We start from the raw sequence: 27,560 nt of genomic DNA on the forward strand, positions 1-27,560 counted from the left end.
AGCAAGAGCCTGAGGGCAGTATGGAGGTACACAGTTATTTCATTTACAAAAGTGCAGCTATTATGTCTTTTTTTTCCAAGGCCTCCTTGTGCAGGAAGCTTCTGCATTTAAAGATCAACTTTCACTAAACAACATTCAATAAAAACTTGGATTAGAAGCATCCACTGACCCTGTCTGTGCTTTAGGAATTGGTGTTAGAAATTCAGTGTTTGGGGAAGATGCAGTGGAAAGCTGTGATACAGAGGTGTCTTGGAAAGAAGCCATTTGTGGTGAGCAAAGATTCTTTTCAAGGTTGTTAACCTCTGTATCCCTGAATTGTGTTTACATAACAGCCTGAAGGATTTCTGCCATTTCAGTTGGAATATGTTCCCCAACCAAAACGCTTGTGTGACACAGCTGTTACCATTTGCCCCATGGATGCTGCTCACCTTTCAGTTAGAGCTGAAGTAACCTCTGGCTAACTTCTAAGATAGCTGCACTGCTTAAAATTCTTCATACTCGTGTGTTTCAATATTAATTAGGCTTTTAGGCTTAGTAACGTTATGATTACTGCATTTTGTCAAGACATAGGGCTGTCACCCAGGAAGTCTGATCTGTTGGCTTGCAGTGTTGCCTAAGGCATGTTAGCCTGCCAATTGTATTGCTAGAATTTGGAACATTTGTTGTAATCAACTGTTGTTGCTAAAATGTTAAATTCTGTAATGTAAATGCACAGGAAGGCTATGAAAGATGCGTAGTTTTCTATTAGAAAAAACTAAATTTCAGTATTTAAAAAAACTTTTACATGTTATGTGCAGCTAAAGATACATAATCATCTCTTGTCTTTTTTCATTTTCTCTTGGAAGTGCTCATGTATTTTCCTCCTCTCATAGGAATCTTAATTTTTCCATTGAATGGCGTGTTCACTTTTGAAAAGTTTTTCAGCAATGCTTTCTTTTTTTCTAATTCATAGTACTTGTATCTTACCAAAATTTGTCTCTCCTGTCCAGAGAACAGGAGTGCATGAACTGACACAGCCCATTACAGTTCAAATCTTTCCAAGGTTCATGTTCCTCACTGAAGAGCCTCAACATGATGAAATATTTTGAGGTTAGTGAAGGCTGATATTTTGATGATAAATACCAAGTCCAGATTTGTACAGTGAATCTGCCTCTTACAAAAGTCTGTGTCAGCTCACTTTGCCAGTTTTTGCTGTTATCACAATCCAGGTGTATGAGAATAGGGACTGATTTTTATCATGCAAAATCTTATGGAGTGTGTCATATGAATTAGGGTAGTATTATTTTGGTTCTGCAAATTGTGTTCGTGGCTGGAGGGACTTGAGAGAGCAATGACAGATGTTCCCTCTGAACACAAGAGGAGATAAAACTAAGTGCCCAAGCCAACAGCATAATAAAAAGGAGGCACTTCAGTTTCCTAAAGCTCAAATTACCTTTCAAGAGCAAATTCCAAACTCTGAACCACTGGAGTTTGTGTAGTAAGTGAGACACTGACAATTTGTACTGCCCATGATGAGATGAACCCACAATTTAGAGCATTGTCCACACCTACCTGTCCTGTATTTGACCTGAATCTGCCTATCTTGGATGTGTCGTTTTCAAGTGGGAAAAGATGTTAATCTTAATTTTGATACTCTGGGCAGGCTACCAGTCCTTTCCCAGCCATACTGGTGGTGGACAGCTCTTGGGCTTGCCAGGGGAGTAGCCATGAGTGGTATTTGTAGGAGCTGTAACATCTGTGGGACAAGAAGGGGTTCACCACCTTGCTTGAGGCAATAGTGAGGTGGTTGCATTATGTCCAGATGTGCTGTGCATGCTGCTTTTCCATATCCCTGATCAAATCAATGTGATTTAGCCAGAATAATTTTTAAACTGCATGAGTAAGAACCTTTCTGCAGTATGGGTCTTTAAGTTCTCTTCAAATAGGGAGGTTTTTTGCCCTTTGCTAGGCCTTTTTATTTTAATGGCTGCTGAGGTTAATGGGTCTTGTGTTCAGATTTTAATGCTGCTTTCATAAGGCTGCAGAAAATAGCCTAGACACACAACCCTTATCCTTGTAAACCTGAGGAAGTACAGGATCTGTGGATTTATAGGCCGTTTGCAGTATGTAAAGGATCTTCACTCAGAAGCACTAAAATGTTAATATTTTCAATATTTGCATGTAAGAGGTGCACAATTTCCAACTTTTGCTCCTCCCAACCTTGTTATGATGTGCTGTTGAGCTGAAAATAAGAGCTGATATTCCCTTTTGGGCTCAGTTCCAGCAGTGCTTAGGTCCTTGGGAACAGACACATCTTTCTCCTGCTGCTTGCCTGCAGTTGTTTCCCAGCTCTTTAAATCACAGCATTGAGATGCCAGCAATCCAGATACCAGAGGTTCTGCTTCATTTCTCCCAGGCAGAAATATCATTTAGCACTTACCTACCTATTCTTTGACTGGAGCTTTTTAAGACACCTTAATTTGATGTATTTGGGATTTCTGTAAAAGACTTCATATGCTGTAAATGAAGATGTATCATCTCAGAAACGAGGGTCACATGTTTAATTGCAAATGACTTGGGTTTACTGCATTCTGGTGTAATTTTGTGATGTCCTCACCCAAGAAACAGCACATGATTGTTTGTAAGCTTGCCATTCCTGGGAGGGAATTTGATAAGGCTTTCAGGATCTGTGTTGTAAGGCCAGTAATTGCTGTGATCCAATAAGGGAGAGCTCTGTGGTGGCATCACTCGAGAGAGTAAGCGTGGTGTGACTGCTGCTGCTTCTCGGATCCTGCTGCCTAATGAAAGATTAATGATGAGATGATGCTCTGTAACAAACATCCAGGTCACAGGTTTGATTTGAACCAATCAATAGAGCTCATTCTCCTAAAGGTAGCTAATGATAGCATGCTTATGAGAAATGAAATGGCCTGCAATCTAAGACAGCCTGCTCCTTCTCACTGTGTCAGCTTTAAAGAAACAGCATTCCTTTTATAACATCATCTAAACCTTGGGAAGAAAGGAGAGTTTAAATTCTGGGGGAATATGTTAAGAAAACTTTTATTAAAAAATGGAACTCAAGAAGGGAATCCTTTATATTAGAAATAAATTAGAATTAGAACTCAATGAAACCTAAGTTGGAAAGAAAAATGTCTCATATTCTCAAAGTTAATAGTATCTGAAAGAGAAAAGAGTTTGATTTGACCCTGGTGTTTAAAGATGTATATTTATGTGTGTGTTCTTAATCCTTGGAGTGACTCATTTGCCTGTGAAAGGCAGGGGGTCCAGTCCCCTCTATGACACATTGACCCATCTGAGGAGAAAAGGCAAGAAATTGGAATATCATTCTTCTTCTTTTGGGCCAGATAAATACAGATGTAACCTACTGAGTACTTTTTAAAAGATTATAGCAGCTGTATTAATTCCAGAAGGCAAGTTTAGGACACAGAGGAGGGTCTGTATTCAAGTAATTCCCTCAAAGATAATCCTATGAGAGGCTGAACAGTCTTAGAATTAGAAGGCAGAATGAGGAAGCTCAAAAAGTTTTCCAAGATTTCAAGATTCAAAAAGATTTTCAAGATTTTTTCTTGAACCTTTTTCTAAGCCCTTTGAAGGAGACTTTGCATTCTTGCTTTTGTCTAAGTAATAAAGTACTGTGAAAGTGCTGGCAGTAAGATACTGTAAAATATGAATAAGGGAGTTGACTTTTGAGCTCTTGGTTATGATACTTCAGCTTTCCAAGATGCAGAGTGGGAACTCCCTACCTGTCTATTAAAAAAAAACCAAACCAAACCACGAAAAAACTCCGGAACTCAAGCTTAAATTCTCTAATGAAATATTCTGATTTTCATAGCAAAGTAGAATTGCTGTTCTTTAGGTATGAACAGAACCATACTGACCTGGCTTCAGTTACTTCTTAGGTACAAAACAATGGTAATTTATTTCCTAGATGAAAATAGTATTTGCTTAGTACTTAGGATACTTGCCTATGTGGTACTTTCATTCTAGATTGGTAACATCTCAGCTTTGTAAGTGTTAGCATTATTATAATTAACAATGTCACATTACTAATACATGGAACAAATTGAAATTGTCATCAAAAATATCAATTTGTAATCAAAATGTCAGTACTAGAAAATAATTAAATGTAAACAGAATTTCCATGCTAACATCATTTCCCAGGAGCACAGATGCACTGAAACACTCCCTTGCAGTGACTAAGCAGTGTTTGGTGAGTAAGGCACTTCCTAAGATCTGAAGAGCAATTCTAATAGCAATTTCAGAATTGCATTTTGCCACTCTTAACACAGGTGTAAGAAAGATATGTCTTGATATTAGATGGCATTTCCTAATGTTTGTCTTTCTAGTTTTCATCATACAGCAGGGGTGAGCACAAATTAGTCACCCCTAACTGCAATCTGAGCATCTGTGCCTCAGTCACTGGAGCTGTATCTGTTTTATTTGATTTCTTCCCCTCTGTATTGATTACATTTTCTTTCCAGACTGCACTGTGATCAATTGTCATTGTGTTTCTTGGATTAACTTGGATTTCTCATCTTTTGTAGTCCCATTTCCTTTTTTCTATTCCAGTAAGTGCTTTAAAGTTTTAAATGTTTAAATAGAGCCTCTTTCCCATAAACCCTGGAATTTGCCAGGATCCCTTCTTACAAGAGGAGCATGGTCTAATGGTGAACAAGCTGAGAGATGGACCCTGCTGTGTTTTTATCCCAGTTGGTTTTCCTTTGTGGCCTTAGGCAGGTCTTTCAAATACCTGCCAGGAGAGCTATGAGGATTAATTCAGCAGACAAAATGCTGTGTAATGCTTAGCATTGTCTGACTTTAACAACCAGTGTACATTTAGTGCCAGTCTTGAAAACAAAGTCTGTGAAGTTAGTGGGTGAAATTGTTGGGTTTGGGGTTTTTTGAGTCATCTTGCCTGTAGAATGACAGTAGGATTCTTGACTCCAGCCATACCAAATTCATAGCTGCACATACTTCAGGGAAAAAACTATCATTTCTGTTTCTCCTTGGTAACTGGTATTTTTTCTAAAATTTCCTGCCAGTTTTAGAGAAAAATATAAGTTTGTCTGTCTTTGTGAGATTCATGTTGAAATGAAATTCAAACTTGTTGCTATCCATAGTTCTGGAACAGAAGAGGGAAAAAACCAATATCCAGAAGAAAAATATGCTAAAACTGATGTCTAGACAAATAAAGTAGTATGTAATGCTGTTCATTTGAAATTGTAATCATTTCCATATAAAGGATATTGTAAAAGAAATACTCAAAGTATTGAATTTTGTCAGCTTGTTAATAGTCAGATCTGACTTCTTTTTCATAAGTTGATTTATCTACATTCTTAGTGTTTATCTTATTTTTATTACTGTGTCAAACTTCTCTGTAATTGCACTATTTTTACTTCATTTTTCTTGAATATGAGTGGCAAGATCTTGCATTGTTTAATTCTGATTAGCACTTTGTATCCTGACACTGCCTTTCCTGGCAACATCTCACCCAGAATATCCCACTGTTCTTTATGATTGCTCACAGTGATTGCTCACAGTCATCCTCTGATGCACTAAATACGCCCTCTTCTTTCTCCTCATTTGTGATTTCCAGCTTGCCACAGGAATTCTTACTCCTATGGATGATCATGCACTTCACTTATTTTCTTTCTGTTTCTGTTATTGCAGAGTTCTCTACTCCCCCTTGGTGTGGAATACAGTCTTTCTTTGTACTGAGAGCTTATCACAAAGCTAGTTTCTCTGCCAAGATCACAAGGGAAAATATTAAATATGTCTCATGGCAGCTACTTGAGGAATTATCCTTACAGTTTCTCTCTAGCCTGGTATTGGAATTGTTTGAATGGCTTTCTCTTTAACCACAGTGTGGAAATACAAGTGCATATATTCCAAATTTTCCTGTTAATTATATGCATGCATCTTAGATATTATAAATCATACTGAAGCATAAAAATTGGTTGCCCTACAGTAATCAGAGAAGTCTCTGAGAGGTTCTAGATGTTCTTCAGATATTTGCAAAACAGCTCTACTCAGTCCAGCGTGCCAGCACAAAGATTTCCAAGCCAAGCATCACATTTAAGAAAGCATCTCTGCATTGTTACTTGCTTTCAGTCTGCCCTCTGTGTAACCAGGGCTGTGATTTGGAGCTGCCAGGGCTGGCATGTGTTTTTAAGCACCTTTCAGTAGCTGAACAAGCCAGTGTTCAGTGAACTGAAGTTCAGCTTATGGCATCCATACGCACTCTGAGCTTTATCTAGTCAGGTCTGGAGTACTGCCAAGGATGAAGCATATGCAACCTCTTTGGACAACCTGCTCACCAGCTTGGCTGGTGAACCGTGCTCATTCTGAGCTCAGGCTTGCCTGAGAATCATTATAATCATACTGGTGTGTTGTTGCTTGGGCCTGATGTACTTAAGCTAGCATGCACATTTTTATTTTAGGTATCTGTGCCCCTGTGTCCTGATTTGTATGTAAAACAGGTAGCCCTCCCAGAAATTTGACCGAGTTTTTGGCTGTGGACTGACAGTGGGCCTTTTAGTAACTGGATATTTGAGTCTGAGCACATCTTCAGTTCATACTTTCCAAGGCAACCTCCTGCTTCTACTTGGCATGTGATTTGGGAAATATAAATCAAATCATTTGGCAAACTGTTTTTCTGATGTCATTCACAAATGAAGCAGATGTTTAAATGGTCCTGTTTACCTTAATTGTAGTATAAAAGGTGAAGAAGGAACCCCTTTAAAACTAGGCCCTGAATATTTTGTTCTTGAGTTTCAGTTGAAGCTGAAACTTTTGGAAAATTTGTCTCTGATGTCAATGGGAATGAGATGGGGCATGTTTATAGAAAAAAGGCATTATGTTGGCCGTTAGTGGCACAATGTGTATGAATAAAAAGGGTTTATCTCACTAAATGTTCAGAGATTTGCCTGAAATCACTTTCAGTATCCTTTCTTGTTCTCTATACAGTAAACTATGTAATTAGGGAACATGTTATACAGCAAACTCAGTTTAAAAAATTGATTTTTAAAGCATAAAAGAGGCAGTGACTGAAATGCTGCCAGGCTCTATTGAATACTCACATGTATTATATTGTAAACATAATATGGTTATACTGTATGTTGTCATAATAATTGGCAATGGTACTGGAGGCAGTCATTGAGTGCTTTGTTCATGTGGTAATAGATGACAAGAGCTACAACATTTGTTGGCAGCAAAGTTGTTTTCCTATCTCTTTCTCTTCGCAAATTGGTTTCAGAATAGTTTTGTGGGGTTTTTTTCAAACTGACTGTCTTAGGATCCAGATGGCTTTATCTCTTTTTAATGAGATTTGGAATATTTTCCTTACAAGTGGTGTTCACTCAGTGCTGCCACAAAGGCTGCATTCTTCATTTTTCTTAAAGCATGGCACTGTGATGTGAGAGGGAAGGCTCAGCAGTGACCCACAGCACAGAGGGGTGGATTGAGACTCAGTGGGATCCAGGGCTGAAACATAGCCTGAGTCAGGAAAGACCCTAAAATACTAGTCTGGAGGCCAGCAAATGGGTTTAGGTTTGAGGATGGGAACAGCCTAGTTAGTCTGTGTAGGCTTGATTCCATGATCCTAACTCATGCTAGCCATGTTACTGGTGTCCAGCAGGCTGACATGGGATGGGATGTATTCCTTGTGAGTAACTAGGAGAACTGCCCTATCCACTTGCAAAGGTTCTGAAGGGGCACTCAGAATAGAGAACAATTGGAAAAAGTTCTCCATGCAGAAACTCCCAGAGGGTTTTTTTTCTGTTAATTGCTGGACTTTCACAGGACATTACCCTCTTCAAATTATTTCTTTTAAGATCCAGACCACAAGTAAGACAGGGCTCTGCAGGATCCTTAAAGACAATTTGTGGTGGCTTCAGGCATTCACAGTAGGCATTCATTTCAGTTGTAAGGGAGTTAATTTCACCTAACACAGGTTTAACAGTGGAAAAAGGTTGTCTGTACCTTCCTAATTCAGGCTATAAGCCTCAACTTAGCTTCAGATTCTTGTTAAATCTGCACCAACACACAACCTGTTCATCACCATGCTTTTACCTCGATGTATATCTTTCACTTTTCACAGTTTGAGTCAACTCTTCCTGACTTTAGTTACACATGATGTAGAGATGTGCTTCTACCCTTTTCAGGCTCCCATGCCTTCCATTGTACTGTTTAGGTCCCTGTCCTGCTGTCCCTGTGCCATCATTTTATCTCATTTCACACTGTGCACCACTCACTGTCTCAAAGCCCATTTGTGTCTTGTTTCAATTCTCAGTGTCTTTGGTCTTCCTGCTGCAGAATGTTCCACCTGCACGTATCTCTACTTCTGCCAGCAGGACAAGAGTTGCAAAAGAATCAGTTCTACAAGGATGTCTCATTCCTACAAAGCAGACATAACTTGATTATGTCTTGCACTGATGTGTGGGATTTGGCTTTCTCTGTTGTCTACACAGGCATTCTGGATCTGTAAAGATGCTGCCAAAAACCTGAACCTAAGGCAGGGATTGTCTAAAGCTCTCACTCAATCCATAGGAATATCTCAACAATTTCCATTTAGAAAGCACACAAATTAACACTGTTATGTTTTCTCAACATTGTAAAGATTTTATTTAGTGGGGTCTGATGAAATTGTAGCATTTTTTTTCTTACTGATATGTAGCAACATGTGCATGTGTATATTCTATTGCACAGTGGATTCTCATGTCAGGCATAATCATTGCAAACTGCAGTTGTCCCAAGTGCATTTCTCATCAATATTCTGATTGTTTGTTGTGTGACTAATCTGTATTTAAAAACAATATTTACTCATAAAGAATTATTGATTAGGACATGCTAACAGGTCCTCTCCCTACATCAGTGCTCTGCACAGTAAAAGACATGCATTGGCTGCATGGGATCAGCAGAGAATCAGAACAGGAGAGTTTTTACCGCACACAAGGGAGCTGAAAATTGTTTTTCAAAACCACAATGAACTTTTCTTGGTGTACTTTATACCTTGTGAGGGGAAATCTTCATGCAACAGTGCTTAGTACTGTAATTTGGACTGACTTAGTTTGTACTTTAACCAACAAAAAAGTCCTGATATCTGCACAATTTTTTTTTACTCTTTTCCAGTCTGCTGCTTTAGCAGTCAAGCTTTACAAACTATGAAAAATCTTACAGGTAGGGCTGTATTTACCCACACCTCTTAGTCTGGGGGAAATGGCAGAATCTGATAGAGAGGTTTCTGTACTGGAGTAACCAGAAGTTGGGTGTGTTTATATCCTCTACACTGGAAAATTCAGAAAAGGGTAGTTTTGCCATTCCTGAGATTCTAAGGTGATATACTTGAAAGCACACAACAACCTAGCCATAGGAAAATTGCCTCTCCAGCTGTTTTCCAGCTTTATCAAACCTTGTAGCAAAGAAGGAAAGGAGAGCACAGACACAGCTTTTCCTTGAGTCATCTTATTTATTACAATTCTCCCATTTGATAAAATTATTTGCAAAGAGGCTTGGAGCTGTTGTTTTCTTCAAAGTGGCACTGTTTATTAGAAAGCTGAAAGATCATGTATTGCCTTGTACATGTACATCTTCCATGAGAGATCATGTAAGCTGCTGCTTCTTGCACATTGATAAATTCACACTTGTCTCATTCTGGAGGCTGCCCAAAGAAGGGTGCAGGTGAGCATGAACTGGGTGCTGCAGCCCCTTGGAGTCATGGCAAACTCTGTCCTTTCTAGTACCCTTCCCTTTATACGAGTGCTGTGGAAAGTGTTGGCTGTCATCCTTTAAACAGCACAATGTTTGCATTTCCCTTGATCATCATCTCAGGGCAAAGTTCAGTAGGTTGAGGAAGTGTTGTTTAAGTGCAATTGATCTAAAAATATATCAAAAGGAAGGCTGCTGTATGTGAACAAATCATGGAGAGGCTTTATATAGGCTTCTTGATATCTGTAAATACATAAACCAAGGGAGCAGCAGCCTATGACATGGTTATTTCTGGAAAAGCAGAAGGTCTGACTGTTACTATTTTACCATGCACAGAGCCAAGCAGTTGCTCCCGAAGAAATTGTGTGTGGAATTAAGAGCCCCAAAATTAGAACAATTTCCATAGGGTTGTGAACACTGCTCCAGATCTTGCTGCTGCAAATCGATGGCAAATCACATATTAATGTCAACGGGATCAGGCTTAGGATTTCCACTTCCCTCTACCTGCACCCTTTTAACAAAACCCTTACCTTTCCAGGGAATATCTGTTCTGAAAGGAGCCTGAGGATCTGATAATCTTTAGTGAATGGTGGCAGATCTCAACATAGAATATTCCAAAACCAGTGAAGTGGTGTGTTTGTGTCAGCTCAGTTCTTCAGACAAAGAGATAAAAATATATTTACAGTATCTGCATGGGGGAAAAAAAGCTGTAAGAAACTACTAGGTCAGTTAGTTTGCTTTCTGTGTCACCGGTCATTATTACCAAGTTACCTCTGTGCAGATTATTTTATGTTTAACTGTGGTGCTAAGCAGGCAAATACACACTGACCTACAACACTCCACAACCTATCTAGCCTTGAACTGAAGAGGCCATTGAGATTTCCCATGGTAATTTCAGCTATAAATAACTTGTTGTTTAATAGGCCATGTTTCTACATGAACTTTGTGTTTACACTAAGCAAGCATTAGGAACCAGACTTTTCTGTTCTATTAAGTCAAGCTAGTTAATAATGTTAACACATGAGTCTTTTCTTCGAACATGTCACTGTAAGAGGTTTTCCTCTTCAAATAATTTTTTCTGATTTTTTAATGTTTAAATTCTATTTTGAAAGCATTCTTTCTAAACTGTGCAACCTGCTGTGGTGATTCACAGCGCCTTTCACCAGTGAAAAAGCTGGTGTTGCTTTTTGTCTATACATACAAGGAATGTATTAAGACTGGTTTGGATTTTTTAGCTACAATGTCAGCTGTTTGTCACCTGTAATTCTTGGTACTTTTGGGACCATGTGTTTTCCAGGGAGAAGGCTTGGCGAGTAGTGGAGCTTTTATTTCTATTCCCCTTGCAGTTTTCTGTATAAAGACATGTTTAATTAGAACTGACTTCGTTTATGAAGTGCTTCAAATTGTCCTGCATTAATGTCTTCATCTTTCATCCTCGCAGTTATTGATCTCACAAACCTTGTTATCATGGATACATATATTTATTTTCTTCCCATGAAAGCCCTAAAGTTTATGTTACAAGTCTCCATTCATTATTACTTTGTTAGATCTTTCAGTTTTCAGTTCATTTAATACATTTTACTGATGCTGTTGTGCCAGTGTTCATAATGAGAATGTCATACACTATTAAGTCAAGTGCTCTCCACAGATATATTGCAAATATACAATTACTTTCATCATCCAAATACTTGTCTCATCAAACAATGCAAAGACTTGTTTTACAAGATCTGTTTGCCACAAAACTGCATTCACTGGGATGATATTAATTATATTCCATCACTTCCATTCTTCATTAAATTTGTAACAGCTTTATTACCTGGAAGGAAGGTCAGACTCTGTCCATTAGCTCTGAGTCATCCTGCTGGCCTCTGTTGTTATTGGCACAACATTAGCACTTTTTCAGTCAAATGGGATTTCCCTGGAATGCCTTAATTTAGTAAAATAAACATGATTAGCTCTCAAGTCTTCTCTCTCTTAGTTCTTAGGTGTGAGGTGGATGAATTGGCTGACTTTAATATGTTGATTTCTGATGCATGTTGTATAACATCCTGCTTGGTTACCAGGGGACTGGAAAATAGTTAAACTTCATCATGTGACATAAGAACAGCTGTCCAAATATGGAATAAAAATATTTCTAAATATGTCTGTCTCTTCTGCATCACTATTCAAAGTTTTATCATTTCCATCTGGCAAAGGGTTTCTATAGCTGCTAGGGAATTGTAGTCTTGATAAGTTTGAGAGTTTTTTAATTCTTCATGTTACATTGGTGGTCAGCTGTGGACTTTCTGCTGATATTTATAACTTATTGATATTCTTCCCGTTCTAACTTCTAACCCAGAGGGATTATTATTGTTTATCTTCATTAATATATAGTGCTTTTTTATTATGAACTTCTGCTTGCACTTGAATTGTGAAAGAAAAGAGCATTTTTAGGCAAAATTATCCTTCCCTCGACTGTGGAATTACAAATTCATGACCATCCTAAGATTTCTTTAAAAAACTTCTCACTTCTGACTTTTAATTCAATTTCAACCATAATTTTAATTACTTTGATAGGATTCTGAAATTGCAGGTTACTGACAACTGCAGCACATGTATCACACTCATGTCTTTATGCAACAGTGTCTCCCTCATCTCATCTACTCATTATGCATTGTCAGTGTGATTTGTTGGGTTTTTTAGCACTTAAATCACATTTTAGCATTTAAATCACATTTTACATCGTTGTGCAGTGTTCACTAATAACAATGGCATCATTCTCTTGCATTGGTGGTAATTTCATGATCTCTGGTTCATTACCTCTTCCAATCTCAGTATGTAAAGGACTGCAAAAGTCCCATTTTAACACTCTGCCATGCTAGTTCAAGTTTGTCCCACATATCTGGAGGATGTGTCAGCATTTTGTTCCACACCAGTGTATATTTTTCTTCTTTTAGAGTAGCATGTTGTAAATTAAAAGGGATGATATAAAGGGTGTTGAGGGAGCTATAGCATCCAGCTGGTTTGTAAGTGATGCTAAAGGCTGCTCCCAGGAGTGCAGCACACTGCATGTTTTACAGTGAGAATTCAAATTCAGCATTCTGAAACAATAGCTGTTCAGAGGTGATAAAGCAAAAATGTGCCTTGGGCATGCCTCCTTGCTTTAGTATTTTAAATCAAATGCTTTCCCAGGGCAGGGCCCTTAGCACAGTTCTCCCCTCTGACTTCCTCTTTCCTTCCTGAAATATAATCACTGTAGGTTCTCCTGCCTCCTGTACTCCCAGGAAAAACTGTTTCCTTAATGCACATACATTGCAATTAAACCCCTTAAACATCATTTTAGTAATAATTCTTTTAGGAAGATTCCTGATTAAACCTGCCAATTAGCACAGACTAGGAGGAAACTAGAAGTAAATAATGCCTTCTTTCAGTATATTTTCCTATCCAAAATAATAATAGATAATGAGCAGAGGAAAGACAGTTGGCAAAATGGAACTGTACCTCTTTCATGGGCTTTCAGTCTGGTTTCTAACTAAGGGAGGGGAGTAACAGAAACCAAGCAGAATTAGGATGTACAAGGGCTTTTTAATGCAGGCTTTTCTTTTTCTAATTCTTATATATTTTAGACTGTATTAAAGTGATCATCTTACACATACTTAATCTCGTGTTCTCCAGTGATAGAGACAAAAAACTTAATGATGTCTGAGTGTCACACGTTTAGCCTGTGACCTTGATGTCATTTGTCCAGATCATGTTGCTAAGGAAATCTTTAGGGTCTCATCAGTACATGAGGACACTTACTTCCTTCTGAATGATGATCATGGAAGGAGCTTCTGTGATAAACCAGTACAGTCCTACTGTAGGAGCAGTGTTAAGTTGGACATGATAAATGCAGAAAAAGTCCTAAGAGTCACAGTGGTTGAGCCACAGAGTCTTTCTGAATCCAGGCTTGTTTGGATGTTTTGAAAGAGAAAATGAAATTGTCACATGGTTGCTGATTACATAGTGACTGAATTGTTTGAAACTTGTGTGCTTTGGGAGTCTGCAGCTGGGAAATCCCCAGCATGTGACTGGTACAGCTGTGTTTGATAGCATGATTAAACTTCACTGCAGGTATTTCACCACATTGCATCTTCTACTGCCTGTTGCAGCATTCCAATAACTGCCAAACATTCCTTCTCTTGCAGAATTTGCATCAGGTTTGAACATCTGAGCTGCTTGAACTGTGCTAATCTTGTGTTGATAAAGCAATGGGGAAACAGAGTCCCAGGTGAGGCAAAGGCAGATTTCTCATTAAGGGTGAACACATTCTCCTTCAGTCATCTGCATTTGTGCCACACTGCCAGAAGTTATAAATCAGCCGTTAGGAAAAGGGGAACTTCTGGACTTCTGCTTTTCTTCAGGCTATTTTTGTGCTTATCCATGCCCATCTTGTTCCTGTGTTTCATCCTCCTGTGGCATCTTGTCAGCAGTGGATGTGGTGTGTTGTTTGGGATGGGAGCTCTTCGTTACTTATGGTACAGTGCCAAGAATAAAGAGACAAAATTCCTTATGGGGTTCAGAAGACTTTTTAAAATACAAATCAAATATCTACTATTGGTTCCCTGCCACCACATTCCCATGGGAAAAGGGAGATGCTGCACTGTGGCTTTGAAGTGATCCCTCAGAGGCCTGCAAGACAAGCTTCTAGCTACTTCCTTGGAAATTTGGATCATTAATCACTGCAAACCATCCCTGTGGTGACTTCACCTGATAAGTAGTCTGCCTTTTCCATGCTTCTGCCACTCCCTGGAGGTTTCCTAACACTCCGTGGGCTCCACTGTCTCTCCCAGAGGGGAACTCATAGCACAGCCTGGCAGCAACCAGCAAGGAACCACCTCTTCTGGAGCTTGGGGCATCAATTATGTGATCCCTGACCAGAGGAAGCTACTAAGAAATAACTGATCTGATTTAGGAGAGAAAAAAAAAATTAAAAAATCAGTGAAGGACCAGGTAACAAAGTCTTACATACTCAGAAAAATGCACAATTTTTCCACTGTTTGCAGAATATCTGCAGGATAGTGTCCCTTGAAAATGTGTTTAGCCTTTGCTTCTCAGATTTACCACATATTTCTTTCCCATGTGTGATGTCCAGGCAGAATCTAGTGGGGCTCTGATATTTCTGCTCTATCTCAAGTCTGCCGGTTTGGGGTTTGGAGGATGGTGCCACTTCAATCTTTTTGCCAAAGCTTGGCATAACATTTAAAATACATTTTCCTCTTGGTGTGTATCACCTCGTGTTTCTAGAGACCAGATAAGGGCCTTTCCTCTGCTATTAATGAATTATTTCAAAATGCCTAATAGAATGATATATTGCCAGTAGCTTCCTGAAAGGATTTTGCTGGTGTTTAATTTTATGCCTGAGATTTTTCATTTGTGGTGGCAAAAGCAGCTGTGGTGCAATACTGTAGCCTGTTAACTTTGCCTTCTCTAATTCTCAGTATGAGTTGTGTTTGTTGATAAAGTTCAGTCTTGGTGCTCAGGGTTGCTTGTTACCAGCTTTACACTGTAAGGGGCAGAAAGGAAAGTTGTGCACATGCAGTTGTGCATGTGTTGTTACTTTTAAAATACAGAACAAGATTATCTGCAGATTGGTATATTATGTATATGATATTGTTTATTTTTATAATATTTTTCCAAAAACTTGTCACTTTGAGAGGCCTTTGGGTATTCTCTGCCTTCACTTCTTTCATGACAAAGAGCAACCTCTGCTTTAGTGGATCTGGTTAAGTAGTCAAAGGGTAGCAAGAGATGACAGAAATGTTTGAGAAATGCAGAGCATGGAGTAAGGATTAGCACAATAGCAAAAAAAAAAAAAAAAAAATCATGAGATGAGCTATTATTATTCCCCCAATTTGTTGGTTCCTGGTTTCCATATATTATTAATATTCCTCTGTATTTTGTTTGAGGAAGTAGTCAGATGAAAGGTCACAACTGTTTTATGAAAGTGGGTGAATCATTTACTGAGTCACTGTGTACAGGCAGTGAATGCTCCATGTATTTGTGACTGTGCATTCCTCTATTAGTTTGCCATCTGTTCTGTTCTGTGGAAACCTAAATTACTAGAGATGAAGAGGGCTGCAAATCACTTACACAGAAATGGTGTTGCAATACAACTTGATGGACTTGGATAGGAAATTGCATAGTTCATTTAAATCCCATGCTCAGTGAAAATTTAGGCTGCATCCTCCCATGAATATTTGAGATAAAAGTGAGATGAAGAGGTATTTACTAGGCAGAAGTAGGATGCTCAATCATGCCCAGTGGTTTGGTCATGAGGTGGAAAATGTGCTCGCTTCAGACTTTTGTGACCGTATGCAAGGGCTGTAGCTTAAATATGTTGCCTCCCCCAGTTGGGGTTTGGGGTCAGGGTCTCTGTTACAGATCATGTGACCCAGAACAGCACTTTTGCTCTTGCTTTCCCATCACTGGCACTGGAGATGGGGAAATTCCCACAGCTGAGGTCGGACAAAGACAGAGAGGGAAAAAATCACATTGCAAACAAAAATTCAGAGAAAAATAATCACCAGAGATTGTAATCAGGATGATGGAAGGGTCTGGGTTAGTCTTGTTTGTTTTTTCTCTAAGATTGTCCAGGGGCAAAGTTGACACATTTTTAAATGCCACATCTGCTCAGTCATTTGGCAAACACGCCCACTTCTGTTACCACCAAATTATATAACGTGGTGGGATGGAGGCAGCCTCACGTGCTTCGCCACAGCCTGGTGGGTCACTTGACAGGATGAGGAACATAACATGATAATCAGGGTATCTTGTCTTTCTTTCTTTTTTCCCCCTCCAACAGAGACAATTTCATGCTCGTGGGAAGGTGCTGTGCTGGCAGTTCTGGGAAGTGACACACTGTCCCCTGAGCAGGCACCGCGCACGTGGTCACACCGCGCTGATCCCGCGCGTGCCGCCACACTGCACGCTTCCCTTGTCCTCCCGGGACAGCAGCCTCATTCCCACGTGCAAAAACAACCTTTGGGGCTGAAAAAGTACATCAGGCCAGCTCAGGTGTTTGGCCTTTGTTACTACACCTTCTTGCCAAGACTGGCAAAACTTTAAAACTGGAGAATTCCCTATAATTTGAGCCAGAGCGGACAAGAATCCATCTTATCAATACTGATGGAAATGTGGCCCATCTGCTAGAGGTACTACCTTTTACTTGAGGCAGCAACTATAATTCTCACAAATCATGTAGTACAAACCTTTAAAACTGCCTAATATGGCTGCAGGTGCAGCTGTGATATGGGCAAGGGGCTGCATGGGCATTAAGCAATCCATGGCTGAGTACTGCTGCAAGGAGTGAAGTAAAGGGAGAAGCAGTCCTGCTAGAAATGCAGGTGAATCTGCTGTAAACTACTTGGAATCCCAATGCAAATTATGGATCCTATCTAGGAAAGTACTGCTTACCTTCTGTATAGGACTCAAGCAATTGAAAGCTAAGCAATTCCATTGATACGTTTCTGGAGTGAGGCCTGAGTTTCTTCTAAATGACAAGTTTAATTACAGCTCCTCTGCTCTGACCTTTAGTTGGCTTTCTGTAAGCATCCAGGCTTGCAAGTTTTACAAAGGGACTTCAAGTTTGGTTTTCTCTTACTACACCTACAAGTGGAATGCCAGTCTGATGCACTCAGAAATGAAAACAAACACTGAGCAGAGCAAGCAGAAGCACTGTGGCACATGAGGGTTCAGTATAACTGTATAACTTCACTTGTCTAATGCCATCCTGAAGATTGATTTTTTTTTTAACAGAAATAAGTCTAAAAAATTGCATTTTTCAGTCTTTTCAGGAGATAAAGAATTAATTTATATGGAACTGAGAACATTTTGTAAGTTTTACAGTGCACATCTTTGGAGTTATCTTACAACCATTTATTGAATATTGCTTCATTCTAGCAGCCACTGCATTTTCTGCTGCTAAATGAAGGCTTTAAAACCTGATTGGAAATATGAACTGAAAAAACTGTGAATAGAGAGAATGTCTCTGTAAAATACCTGTAACTATTTACCTTTAAATGTGCAGGTATTATGCAATGTAGGATCATAGATGTTTTATCCCCTCTTGATAGGCATGGAGCTTATATCTTTTTGAGAGCAAAATGTACAGCAAGCAAAGGGGAAAACTAGAACTGCTGATTCTCCCTAAGTCTTTTTTATTTTTACAATTATTTGTGTAAAATCTCCTTTCCTATGACCATTTTAAGCTGTTTCATGTGTGACTTGACTGTATGCAAGGGGAAGAAGAAGGTGGGCTAAAGAGATGTCTTTGTGTGTGCCTAAATATTCCATTATTGACTAGTGAGGTACTTTCCTGAAATCAGGAGGTTTTACTGATGCCCTTTATTTCTTGTAATTGTATGTTAAAGAAATGGTACTATGTTGTAAGTGATACTTAAGCATGTCATCAGTTCTGGGAAAAATTAGCAGAGGCTATTTGAATATTTGAACAAATTGTACTGATGGGCAATATTAAGTCATCTTGCTGGGGAAGCATGTTTACAGAAGGAGCTGGGTTTGGGAACTTAAACAGAAAAACCACAGAGTGAGTAGGAAGCTTATCTTGGGTAAGAGTAAAGAAAAGCTGAGCCAGAGCTCCCAGAGCAGCATCCTGCTTTACCCGCTGGGGGCATGTTCAGCTGTCTGATTTGTTTGATTCTCGCACAGCTGGGGAAGATCTGACCCTGTAAAAGGCTTGTTAGTTTTATCTTGAAAGTAGAGCTGATAAATAAATTGTGAGGGGGGGAGGAAAAAACAAGCAAAGAGTAAAGTCGGTTGTTGTTTGTGTCATCTCTGTGTGGGAGGCTTCTCACTCTTCAGCTGGATGCAAGTAGTCAAGGAGGCTGAGTACCTGGAGCTGGCACAGCTGAGCAGCTGAAACTGTGGTGTGGAGCACAGCCTGGAAACAGTGTCAGACACCTCCTGAGAGCAGTCTGGCACTGAGGAAAGTCGCTGTGCTTTCAGCAGCTGAGCTACTACAGAGGAGTCCCACTCCTTCCCATTCCTCTGCTGTGGCAAAGGCTGATCCAGCAACCTTTGCAGCTGTGCTGTGAGGGATGGGCTGAAAAGCCCAGTGAGCAGGGTGGAAGTGGAATGCTTTGAAATTAAACATTAATACCAGTTATTAAAACTAACAATTAAAACTAATTATTATTTGGGAACTTAATTAAAGCAGCACTATTTTGGAGTTCGATTCTATACCAGTATCTTTTAACTGGAAAAACCACCTGAGTTTTGGTGAGGCACTTAGGTTAAAATGTTAACAGCTGAGTAGTTTGACTGGTGCCAAAGTCAAGTGTGTTTCCTCAGTGATTAATAATCAGGCTCAGCCTCCATGAGAATGTGGTTTCACAAGCCCTTCTTTCTCACAGTAGTGTCCTCTGCGTGTCACTCATTCCTGCCTGCTGCCACCATCACCTACATATTCACTTGTGCCTGTGTAACAGCTGGTGGGACTGCACAGTGAGTTAGATGGGGAAGCAAATTAATTCTAGAAACCTTTACTGGGGGAAGGAGAAGGGGTAGGAGATGTTAATTTTCCTCACTACAGTTCAGCATGTGCCTGTACCAGCAGTTGTCCTGGCACAGGTAAGGTTGTGATGTCAGGTGAGAGTAAATTGGAGGAACCAAGTTGTTAAAGCCAGCACTGTTACTGAGAAGTTTGTGAAAATACACCTTGTTTTCCTGCAAAGCAGCAGGAAAGAGGATGTAACCAGCTCTTCTGGGAATTTCTGGGTTACATGTGGTTATTTTGCTCAGAACAGAGACTTAGCTTTGAGTGCCTATGAATCCCCATTCAGATTTCTTTTTTCTGTAGGAGACTAAACAGAAATCATCTCGCTTCTAAATTCTGGAAGAGCAGGCTGTGCTGGAATGGAATGGATGTGACTTTATTCACTGGTAGAGAAGGAAAAAAAAACCTAACCAACCTGAATTTTCCTGTATGGTATTGTTGATCTTCGGTGCAGTCATCTCATGTCCTTTCCTCCCCTGTTCCCTGGGCACTGCTGCCACAGGAGAGGGTGCCAGTGGCCTGTGGTGCTGTACAGATGTGTGTCCTTTCCAGGCACTGGTCTCAGATCTGCCCTTTTTTGTGCTGTAAATCAGCCCTCCTGGACTGTCTTCTTTACTGCACTCCTTGCCTGGGTATCTCACAACTTTCCCTGAACTTTAGTTCCCTCTGGTACAGAGATTCCTCACCTTCCTTTTCCCAGGGGTAGCATAGTCAGATTTTGCTCTTTATCCAGGGCTTTCAACTAAGAGTTCTCACAACTAAGTGTGCACCTCCTCATTTCTTACACAGGAAAATAGCTCTAGGTGATGGTAGCAGCGGAATACAATCACAGCCTGCTCTCCATCAGGGTGTGCAACAGCTAAGTAGCTGTCCTGGCTTCAGTAAGCTGTCCTTGCTCAAGTAATCTGCATTTTAACCATTTCTTTTGGCAGCTTGATTTGCTTATTTTTGTGTATATATATCATGTTTCTGTGGTATGTGAATCCAACCAAGTCCTGCTGTATGCCTGCAGGCATCTTACACTGCATACCTGAGACCACACTCACCCGTGTCGCTTCTGTTGTTCCAGTCCCAAGTTCTCCCTGTGCTGTTGCTGCCCGAGCACACAGCGCTGTCCCGGGGCAATGCAGATGGATACCTGCCCGAGCCCTGCGGTGCTGTGAGGCTCCCTTCACCCGGGATCTCGGGAAACAGGCTCGTCTCGGAGTCAGAGATCAACAGCAACCTGCGTGTTCAGTGACGTGATTCCGAAACCTAAGTGGGATCAGGGTTGTGCTGTGTGACACAATGAGAAGCTAATGATGTTAAAGAATAAAGAGCAGTAATTATGCCCTGCTGTTGTAATTTTATTATAAAAACTCATTGATGCCTTCCGTTCTGTGTATGAGCTGTTAACTGGTCAATTGTCAGAAGCCTTTCTCCAGATTTTATTCAGTTCTCAGGCAGTTTTCCCATCTTGGCCCGAGAAGAAGACCAGGAGGGAGCATTTTAGGGTCTGTGCCACGCAGCAGGGTCCGGAGCCTCCAGGACTCCTCTGTAAGCCCCAGGCTGACAAAGCAGCAAATCCACCCCGCCAGCTCTGCCTGCCCCCTCCCCTCACAGCCAAGTGCCTGTGCTTTGTGTGCGTGTCCCAGTAAACCAGCAGTGCGCCGTGTTCTCTGCCCCTCACTTGCCTTCGGGAGCTTTCTCTGGAGCTTGCCGTGTTCCCCGAGCGGGCTGCAGCCCGGCTGTCCCTGCCGCAGGTCGCCTGTGCTCTGCCGCCTTCTCGCGGTCACCCAGCGCTCGCAGCCTTCGCTCCCTCTGCGCTGCGCACTCCTTAGCGCCGTCCCTGAAGGGCCGTGCTGCCTTCTGGCCCTGGAAATGTTGCTAAAAGTAACGAAAAGCGTTTAGGAAGAAAGCGAAGAGGAGAGCCGCAAAGATGCTCAGAGGGCTGGAGCGCCTTTCCCGTGCAGACAGGCTGAGAGGATGCGGCTGTTCAGCCTGGAGAAGGGAAGGCTCCAGGGAAATGTCATTGTGCCCTCCGGTGCTTAGAGGGAGCCGATACAATCAGGGAGAGCAACTTTTTACTCGGGCAAGGATGAACAATTTTCTGCTGACACAGGAGGGACTTAGAATAGATATTAGGATGAAATTCTTTAGTGAGGCACTGGCACGGGTTGCCCAGAGAAGCTGTGGGTGCTTCATCCCTGGAAGTGTTCAAAGCCAGGTTGGATGGGGCTCCGAGCAACCTGGGGTAGTGGGTGGCATCCCTGCCTGGGACAGGGGACTTGGCACTTGATGATCTGTAAGGTCCCATCCCAAACCATTTTATGATTCTCTGATAAGTTCTTAACAGAGGAACTTCATAACAAAGCCGATTTGAACTGGGACTTGGCTAAAATAATGCAGTTTCAGGTTTATTTGTGGTAAACAAATACTGGGACTTTGCTAAAATAATTCCATTCCAGGTTTAGCTGGCTGCCTCAGCAATCATTTTGTTGTTCCTTGAAGTCAAATGGAGGAAAATTTGTTGAAAAAGTGCAAAACTTTCGGTCAAGAGGTCTGAGTTACTACTCTGTTTCAACTATAAAGTGTTGATGAAACTTGGATGTAGCTTTTTTCCTGCCATTTTCTGTAAGGAGAACGGAGTGACAATAACAGCTACTTTATCACAGTGTTTGATTGAAACAAGGTCCTCAGTGCAAAGATTATGTGGTGTAAAAACCAGTAGGACATTTCCCTACAGAATAGGACCCAAGTTCTTTCAGAGTATCCTGTCTCAGGAGTTGTATTTTTTAAATACTTGTACAAAATCAGGGTGACCTCATGCCAAATATAGATCACCATTTTAAAGTTTCCTGGTAAATTCTTACCAGGAAGCAGAAGAAAACTAAGGAAAAAGATTTACTTTTCATGTAAGCTTATAAAAATATGTTTTTCAATTTGTTTATACCTAAGTGATTAAATAATTGATTATTAATCAGTTGTTGATTTAACCTTTAAATTAAAAAATATATTGCAATAACTAGAAAGTAATAATAACTTCATTACTGTCTGGTATCCATCCATCTATAGTGATGTACAGGTGAAAATTCTACCGTGTACCCTCTTGATAATTAATAACTCTTCTAATAGAAGAAAATACACATGCTTTTTTCTGCACTCCTCCCAAGGAGTAAGGAGAGAAATAAAGAAGTTCATAAGTATTGTTTCCAGCCATGTCACTTTTTTCTGAACAGAGCAGTAATCTGAGGGACTTTATATCTCCGGAGTACAGCAGTTAGGGAAGACTTGATGATTTTCATGAGTAAAGACAGAGGAAGAGGTGTCTCTGGTTTTGTCTCTCTTTTCAGAGGCACTGTTCAGCACTCAGCAGATGGACAGCTTTAGTTCATTTGAGTATCACAACTGGGCAGCAAAATTAGCACTGATTAAAGCTGATTTGAGGGCTGGCAGATTTCTGTAAGTGGGCTGCAGCTCAGTGTGTCGCTGTAAAATCATCTGTGATGGATTTGCTGTGGAGGACATGGCAGGAAATGTGACTGCTCAGACAAGGCACATCCTTCTGTGCCCCTAGCAAAGAGCTGCTTGCAGGGCTGGCTTGCTTGGCCTGGGACAGCCCCCTGACATCCAGGGTTTGAGCCACTGAAGAGTTGCTTGAACTTCTGTCACCATCATATTTTCTGAAAAATCCCCTTGCCCAGGATTTCTCTCCTGGGAAACTGAGAAGCCTCAGAGAAAAGGGAAAACCATATTATCTCATTTGCTTCTCCTGTGTTTTGCTGCTTTGGAATGTGGTTGGGGATTGTTTATCCAACATATGAATTGTTTTTACTGAATGACCAATCACCATCCAGCTGTGTCAAGGCTCTGGGGAGAGTCACAGGCTCTGTGACTCTGTTATTATCTTTTAGCCTTCTGTAAGTATCCTTTCTCTATTCTTTAGTATAGCATAGCATAGCATTCTTTAATACAATATCCTAACATAAAATAATAAATTAGCCTTCTGAGAACGTGGAGTCAGATTCATCATTCCTGCCTTCATCTGGGGGACCCCAAATATACCACAGACTTCAATACACTCTTCTTCAATACACTTCAGGGTGGTGCCCCACCCTTAAGAGTAAGGAGGCACCCAAGATTCATAAATGCTCATGGGCAAAAGGAATGACAAAAGCCAGAGGGTCTGCAAACAACCAGGAAGTTTAATTAGTGAGTTGCACACTTGGCAGGGAAATTGGTGTGTTGGTCCCTGACCTATTGTATAAGCACGTGGTGTGGGTCTGGGATAAAGGGCTGGGGTGAAAGGGAAGGCAGGAAGGAAGAGATTAATTAAAGAGAGAAAAGGAGACAGAAAGAGATCACCAGTCCTGATTTCAGCGTTGACTCCTCTCTGATATTAATTGCTAATAATTATTTGGTATGTCAGTTTTTTTCTGATAAGTAGCATATCCTGATAATTTTGGCTCATATTATCTGGTGTTACCCCATGGACTGATGCACTTTTCTCTTTAAAAGCTCTTTAAACACATCCCTTTACTGTATTCCTAACTCCTCATCCTGCATTGTTGTCAGTGAAGTCAGCAATTGCCTGCCTTTAATTCTTCTCTAAATATGGAAGACCTAACCCATTTCCTGCTCTTTTCATATAGATCTATCAAGTTTGTAAGGGTCAAGCCTTTTAAAAAATAATTACTCAACATGTAGCAGTGATAAAGTTGATTTTTCCAAATAAATTACTTCTAAATCAATATTGCTAATATTTACTTTTAAAATGTAACACTGCGTTTCCCTTCTTTTTCTTCATCTTGTCTTCAGATTTTTGAGTTTGTAAGCCCTTTTATTGTGGTTTAGACTTCCAAATAAGCTTTATTTTTATGGACAAGAAATAGTTTAGATATGGCAGGAAAGACATGGAATTTTTAATGACAAATACTGTAGATACTACTAATGTCTACTAGTAAAGTTAATAATTTGTTTCTCCTTGCTCTTACATGAAGATCAAACCACTTAATACTAGGATTTACAAGTGATTCTCTGTAATTTTTATCAGTAATCACTGGGAGCTCTATTTACTATGCAGATAAAAATAAGTAGTACAAATAGAGTTGAGGTTAAAGAAAATATTTGAATAGAAGATAGATGTGAAAAATACATGTCTGAATGGCAAAGCACTGGAATGAGGTCCTGGGTTGGCACAGAACATTGTGGCTTCCTGGAAGTTAATAGACTTGTTCCAATTCACATGTAGAGTTCAGAAGCAAAATAATGGAAGTTAAGCTTTAGGGGGAAAAAAAGGGAGAACCTTTTTCTCTGAGGCTTGACTTCATTATTTTTGGGGGTGGGACTTTGGGAACGCAGTGAGGAAGTCTGTAGGTTGCATGAAAAATGCACAGCAGAGATTAAAGTAGCGCTTCAGCCACTGGAATATTTTTTTTCTGTTTCTGTATGTCTGGTAGGTGGCTCATAAATGTTTTCTTATGCACGCAGGGTCACGGGCCGGCTCAGAAGGTGGCGGAGTTTGTCTCCAGGTCTGTTCAGAAGCGCACACAGATGGAGCAGCCGCTGGATGTCCCCCTTGCTCCGCTTTCCTGCACAAGGAACAGCCTGCCGGAGGGACCAGCCTGCAGCTGGCAGGGACAAAGGGGCAGTGTGCAGGCCAGCTGCTCGCTGCTGCCCAGCTGCCTGCCATGGTGTGACACAGCTCTCAGCACAAGAGATGGTGAGGTATCGGCAAGACTGACAGATGAGAAATGCGTTTTTCTTCCATTACAAGAGCACTTTTTTCCCCCCACCCCATTCTTCTCAGCTGTGCTCTGTGCCGCTCTACTAAACCTGCTGCCCATAACTGAAGACTATTTGAAAACACAAGTTAGAATTTTTAATGCCTTTCTCAACAGTTCCCATATGTAAGCAAGTTCTCTGTTAGGCTGGATAGAAGAGAGGCATCAGGTAAATGTTCTTTTTTCATGCCAGGGGGTTCTGGCCCAGATCAGTAACGCTGGGAGCACGTTTATATCAACAAGAACTAGATTTCCCCTTTCTGGAAGTGTCTGCACTCTCTGCTTTCTCTGCTCTGAAACAGAATTGAGAGAGACTGCAGAACTTCCAGTGAAATCCTGCTCTGAAGAAGTGGGCATTAGGACAAAATTTTGGTTACCTCTGTAAATAAAGGGTACAGGATCAGGTTCTTTGTGTTGCTCAGCTGCTGTGTTGGAAAGGCAATGGAAATGGTCAGCCCTTGTTTGTTAGGGGCATCAAAATACCTGAATGCAGCAAAACTCTTCAGAAGCTCTGTGGAGGCTGAGAACCTCAAGGTGTCTGACTTGTGTAGGACCAAGGAGTTCTGCACTGCTGCCCAGCACAGAGCTCTCAGGGATGGGAGCTCAGCGGAGAACACAGTGGTGCCTCAGGCAGTGCTTTCAGCAGGACCCATGAAGGTGAGTGCAGGGAATTTGTGTTCCAGTGATCTAGCTCGGCTAAAATGGGAATTTGGGGTTAGGTTGGAATGTAATAGCTCAAAGTTTCAGGGTAATGTGATGACTAGATCATTTTTTACATTCCTCAAATCTCCACACTATTTTCAGAATGCTTCATCTGTATATTGTGAAATAGTATGTTTCCTTATATTCATATTATATCTTCAATTCTTTCAGTTAGAAAACAACTTAGATTCTGAACAAATTCTGAATACTAAAAGTCTGATATATTTCAGGATTTTGCTGGATTTTTTTTCCTGTGTATTTTTTCCTCAGTATAAATGAAAGAGGAGTTACATAAATTTTGACTTTAGTGGTCAGCCAATATTTGATCTCCTCTAGTTTATTTATGTCAGAAATGTTTATACAAAGTGATGTATCTTTGTGTACATTCTTTGTAATCAAAGTAGGATTAAACTGAGGTCCTGTTTTCCTGAATGTAGCAGGAAAAAAGACAATAGGAAGCAGCTCTTTTGGCAGTAGCCCAAACCTCTCTCTTCAATCAGGGCTGCACTCAGAAAATCCTTGCTCTCTTTCTCTTTTTGTGGTAATTCAGGATCATTCCACAAACTGCTTCACTGGTTTGGGGGGTTTTCTTACCTACATTTGTAACATTCCTGACTGGGCCACACAATTTTGCTAAAATTACATACACACACTTCTGTGTTTGCATCCACACGGCTCAGATGACTTTTTTATTTGCTTGTCTTTATTTGCTTGGCTGGTGCTTGAGAGGTAAATACCTATTTGTCTGCATCTTCAGCTGTATTTCAAACCCATTTTCTTCTCTAGGACTACAAACTGGTTTCATTCCACTCCATTTTCTGCTGGGTTTCTCAGAGGCCATTCAGGAAAACAGGCAGGAAAAGACATTTTGGTCTCTCTTATCTCAGACAGTGAAATTTAAGGAATTTCAGACGTGCTATTTAACAGTCTAAACTAAGCATTAAACAGGGGAAGTGCTTATTACAATGTTTTTAAAGTCTGGGGCAGACAATTCTGCATTTTGCTATGCTGAATATTTAAAAGCCCTTAGTCCTTCTGGATTTTAGCTTTCCAGGGTTGTATTGAGAAAGATGTTTGCCTAATCCTGACTCTGCATAAAAACAATAATCAGAAGTAGTTATTCTATGCAAGAGCCAAAATGCATGGTTGTTATCTTAGACTGGCAGTCAACCCCCTGGAGAGCTATTTAATTATGTAAATTAGCATGAAATTAGAAAATTATATTTACTTTGAATTTGGGGGGGGTGGTGTTGGGATGTTTGGTTTTTTCCCCTGCAAAACCCAAAACCAAGAATAAGTGTTATCAAAACATAGTTTGTTTCTATAGCTTTTAGCTACATTTAGCAATTGCTTCAGGTTCATAAGTAGTTATCTCATCTGTATCTTGCAGCAATATTTGTCAAAACTCCCAGTAGTGTGGATGTCTTAATATTCTTCAAAAGGAGAAATGAAGGAAAGGGATAATAATGTACTCAGATGTACAGTGAAGTACAGAGCTCTGAAGTTCCAAAGTTGTTTTTTTTTTTAACCAGAAGCAAAGTCCATTTAAGTCTAGAATTATGGAAGAAAAATGGATATGTAATTGTGTTCATAATCAGAGAGGTGCTTTTTTGGTGCTTTAAATAACGTAAAATATGTAGGGTTTTGAGCAGCATAGAAGACATGAAAGTTGATAATATATAGGAGGTTACTGTGGTCTAAGGAAAAAAAGGAGGACTGGATTCCAAAATAGTGAAATTCAGCATAGCTCAGTTGGAGCTCTGTGTTTCTATTGATGTACACTAGTTGAAAATTGGTTTATGATTTCAAGTTGCATAGAAACAAAGCAAACAAACAAAAAAGTTCTGCTATGAAAG

The 27,560-nt window shown here is 40.3% G+C and overlaps 1 long non-coding RNA gene across 1 annotated transcript in view; it reads left to right on the top strand.

Moving 5' to 3' along the window:
- Positions 1 to 27,560, top strand: part of LOC132324690 (uncharacterized) — a 51,058-nt gene that overhangs the window by 16,069 nt on the left and 7,429 nt on the right. Inside the window, exon 2 of the long non-coding RNA XR_009485700.1 lies at positions 24,710 to 24,946. This is a non-coding gene — a long non-coding RNA (uncharacterized LOC132324690). The remainder of the gene's footprint in view (positions 1 to 24,709; positions 24,947 to 27,560) is intronic.

Source organism: Haemorhous mexicanus, chromosome 3, assembly GCF_027477595.1.
Source record: "Haemorhous mexicanus isolate bHaeMex1 chromosome 3, bHaeMex1.pri, whole genome shotgun sequence".
NCBI classification, from domain to species: domain Eukaryota; kingdom Metazoa; phylum Chordata; class Aves; order Passeriformes; family Fringillidae; genus Haemorhous; species Haemorhous mexicanus.